The sequence below is a fragment of the Carya illinoinensis genome, chromosome 5, assembly GCF_018687715.1.
Source record: "Carya illinoinensis cultivar Pawnee chromosome 5, C.illinoinensisPawnee_v1, whole genome shotgun sequence".
Taxonomy (NCBI): domain Eukaryota; kingdom Viridiplantae; phylum Streptophyta; class Magnoliopsida; order Fagales; family Juglandaceae; genus Carya; species Carya illinoinensis.
Window position 1 is genome coordinate 46,901,969 of NC_056756.1, and position 4,451 is coordinate 46,906,419.

Consider the following 4,451-nt stretch of genomic DNA (forward strand, 5'->3'; position numbering starts at 1 on the left):
AGACTGTCTTTTTCCCCTTCATTGTCTACTAAATTCTACTAATAAATTCGGCCGCCAAGTGTTGCGGTTGTAATGCACCACGTGTAGGCAACTTATAACGGGGGATCAATCTATTTCCTATCGACATGGACATAAAAAATGAATTTAATTAATCAATTATATATATATATATATATATATATATATATATATATATATATAAATATGGAGGTTCTTGGGAGCTTCCCTTTTACAATTTTTTTTTTCTTTTTTTCCTAATGTGGGAATTTAGAATAAATCTGCGGAGCAGCCCCTGTTTAGGAGCAGCTGCTGCACACCTTACGTGTCTTAAAGAAAATTACCAAAAACACCCTACAACAAAAGCAACGTAACGGACGTTCCCTCTTTGATTTCTCATTGATTTCTCAAAATCCCTCCTGAACCTCCTTAGCCTTCGTCTTCCACAATCTAAGCCCTCTCCACCACGACCTCAGCTCTCAGTTCCTAATTCTACCAAAGCAAAGCCCTCAGTCCACTCAACGAGAAGCCGCCCTGAGTCCACCGACACGAAGCCCTCAGATCTACAGGAAGGTAAATAATCTGTGATTCTAGGGTTTTGGCATACATTTTTTTTCTGTTTACTCCAACTTTTTTTTTTTCTCTCTATATTTGCTAGAAACTAATGGTACCCTCCTGTAGATGTTGCCTCCCATGGCTTTGCGCAACCCTCTCTCTCGACAACTCTAAACCCTTTCTACCGGTTTCTTGCCTGTATATGCTTAAAGACTAAGCGCACCCTATCGGGAATTATAAGGTATCGAGAGGTTAACATTTGCATTTTCTTTTTCAAATCAGAGTGGTCTTTTTTCATGAGCTCATTGTTGGTACCCTCCATATGTTTTTCTGTTTCTTGGATGCTTGGTTTTATATTTGTTAGATCTATGTTTTTTGTCTTTTAATAGTTTCTGACTTTGGGTATTTTCTCATCCGAGAATGGCATAAATTTAGTTGCTTTGTTTACGAAGGCATTACTCCGCATTTAATCTGAATACTTCCATTTCCCAGCATCCCATATGTGTTTGTGTTTCTTGGATGCTTGGTTTTGTGTAAGTTAGATCTGTATTTTTAGTATTTTAATGGTTGCTGACTTTGGGTTTTTTCTCATCTGAGAATGGCATAAACTTAGTAGTTGTAGCTTTGTTTGCGAATGCATTAGTCTGCATTAAAGGAAACATTCAACAACAAAAAATATCTACGGATTCCACTGCAACTTCATCTAGATTTGAAGCTTTCGGATCTTCAAAATAAAGCTTTAGAAGCTTTCTCTACTATATTGAAAATAAATTAAGCTTAGTATGATTTTTTTACCACTAAATTGATCTATGACACGAGTTTTTTTCTTTCCTTCTTGCATATAATGATGGGGTTCATGTTTTCTCTACCCCTATTCATCCTACTCCTAGACTTATTTAGTGGTTAAAAAAAATAAGAAAAGTTTTCTCCGCAAATGAACAATTTTTTAGGAAAGAGCAGAGAAAACATGAATGTTTATGTCAACAAAAAGGTCATAGAGATCACAAATCTTGTCCTCTAATGTGAGAAAATTACCTTTCTCACATAATTTTCTCACATTATATATCTTCTTGAAACATTCTATTTTTAATGACTTTGTTTTAATTTTTCATTTTGAGTGTCTTCAAGATATGCCATGCTTGTCCCCATGGAACTTAGTGCAAATCAGTCCCCGTGTTTGATTTGAGCCTTGGCCTACTAATTGTGGAAAGGGAGATGGGTAATTTCAGCCTTTGTGAATTTAAATCTAATAGTGTTATGCCTACATGTTATGAGTTTTTTTTCCTTTGTTGCTACAGGTATATACATTGAAGGTTCAACATGCAAATGACACTGCAGCTGAGAAATTTGGAGTCGATCAATTTGAGGAATTTGATAGTTGATGAGTGTCACTGTAGCTGTTTTGATAATGGTTTAATGTGTGGCTGTAAATGGTTGAATGGGTTTAGTTTTGTTTATGGGTAAATGTGTGCATGTAAAATGGTTGAATGGGATATGAAAACTATTTTTGTTTTGAGTTACTAGAGCCGAATGGTCGGTCTTAAAGAATACAAATTTATGGTGGACTTGTAAGAGTTAATATGTAAATGAAATACAAAAGTTCCTGATCATTTATGCAAGTTGAATTGATGTATAATTATGCATTATCGTCCACACCTACTTTGCTCCTTGTGATAACTTGTACTTTTTTCTTACGCATGTTCTGACTATAACATGGTGTAGATTAATTGAAGCACGGATGCAAAGCAAATTGAACCTTTTCATCTCTGTTGTAGATTAATTAGTATCACAAAAATCTGGCCATGAAGGTGAAGCACCAGAAACATGTCTAGATTTTCCGTGGAATTAACTTACAATATTTATCTCAATATATACAAATATGAGTGCATGCTTAGCAACCACATACCAAATTCCAGTTATATGATAACTAAATATATGAGTTTTTCAAATATATAGTCTCTATGTTTCCTTACAATGGCAACCACAAGAAATTCCCACTCCTCCACAAATAACACAGCGACCCTGAAACGACCCAAAGTTGCATTCATCAACTAATAAATAAAGAGGATGTTAGTATTACAAGTAATTGAGGTCTCACAACAACTGTCTATTTTTTTTACAACTAATCAAAAAATAAGGAGACCATCTATCCTCTCTCAACTCTAACATGTGAAATGGGAATGCCATCCAGAATTTGTTAGTGACTTTTCTGCAAGAAAATAAGGAAGATGTTAGTATATAAGGAGGATGTTACCACAACCATGCATGTATGTAAAAAGAATCAAAAACTAGTTTTTTTGAACTTATAAGAAAAGCTGCTAGTTTAATTCTCCCAAAACTAGATAGTAATGGAAAAAAGCACCATTTGCTGACCCCGTTTGCTTTTATTCTGGGGCAGAATTTGTGCCAGCAAAGTGCCTTATATTCAATAAAGTAACCTGATTAAACCTAGAAATTTGTTGATTATGCCATACACGTGTTATGGAGCATGAACAGCGAACTATAATAGAATGTGAAAACAGGAAGTTCAGAACTATAATCATAATTACTGTAAAACCAGAAAAAGGGCTTCAACTAACAAACCAGAAAAAGGAGGGGAATGTTTACCAAAGTTCAAAATCAGAATGTGATGGAAACCAGGAAAGAGAAGTTAAAGAAATTCAAACAGTAACACTTATACAAATTAGCTCCATTTTGGGTGGGAGAAAACCCAATACAAGATGTAGTTTACTGACCACGGACAAAGCAAACTACACCAATAAACCTGGCTTTTATAGACTCAACCTACATGGTTTATAATCCACTCCACTTCCACAGGCATAACACACTCTCTTCTCACAATCAAACTCTATACATGGCACATGCACCCACATCACACACTCAGACTCACCCATGTTGCTCCCACACTACATGACTCAATTGACTGGCTGTGTCTCTCTCCACTAGCCACAACCCTTTGACATGGTTGCATTCTTTTTTTCTTTTTTTTTTCCCTTTTGCTCCACAAACAGAGAGATCATGGAAGCCTCTCACATCTCCATATCTCATCCCATATAGCTCGTGTCCCTTATGGTGTCCCTTGATTCTTGCTAATATCTATAACAATTTGAAATGATAATTCATGATGGGCCATTAAAAAAATAATGATTTTTTTTTTTTATAATTTTTATAAATTTATGTTTTAAAATGAGAATGTTTATGTAAAATAATTTTATTTTTATGAGTTATTTTGTAAAAATATACATCTTCAAAATATGGTTATATAAAAGATTGTAAAGAATGGTGGAATGTGTATCATTTTCAATAAAAATATAAAATAAAATCTAAATTGAATAAATATCCCATTTCATGAAAGAACAAAAATTGAGGACTGTATCAACATGAATACCACATCCATATATACATACATAAAACCTGCAATCAAGAGCCCAATTCCTAACAAAGAACATTACGAAAATGTTGAAGAAGATTCATTGTACCCAGAATCTACAAGTGAAATAAATATAGATATATATATATATAAGAAGCCGAAAAGCAGTTAAAGAGAAATCTGAAAGCAAAAATAAAAGAATCTGTAAAGGCTTCGATATGCACTTCACGCTCTCCCTTTTTTTTCCAGCATTTTCTAAATATCTAAACACAGAGAAAAACGAGTCCGATGACAAGGAAATGAGGGAGCGAGGATAGTAATCCCAAGTCTGAATCAAAGATGAGAGTTTTTGTTTTTGGGCAAGGATAGTAATCCCAAATCTCTGGGGCAAGAAACCACTCACCCTTTGATGGGGATGTGCAGATGGGTTCGGTGTCGCTTGAAAGAGACGGCGTCGCCGGTGGCAGTGGGCAGATGAGGTTCGACGGGGGCAGGGAGGAGACGATGGGGGCTCGAATTCAGCGTGGGG

At 35.3% G+C, this 4,451-nt stretch overlaps 2 long non-coding RNA genes across 2 annotated transcripts; one reads left to right on the forward strand and one right to left on the reverse strand.

The window, feature by feature from the left end:
- The first annotated feature begins 271 nt into the window (after positions 1 to 271).
- Positions 272 to 2,162, forward strand: LOC122309207. The gene is made up of 3 exons (XR_006242377.1): positions 272 to 570; positions 679 to 793; positions 1,851 to 2,162. It is a non-coding gene; the product is annotated as an uncharacterized LOC122309207 (long non-coding RNA).
- Positions 2,163 to 2,443: 281 nt separating this feature from the next.
- Positions 2,444 to 4,451, reverse strand: LOC122311423. Its single transcript, XR_006242781.1, has 2 exons — positions 4,326 to 4,451; positions 2,444 to 2,761 (listed from the first exon to the last, which is right to left on the reverse strand). It is a non-coding gene; the product is annotated as an uncharacterized LOC122311423 (long non-coding RNA).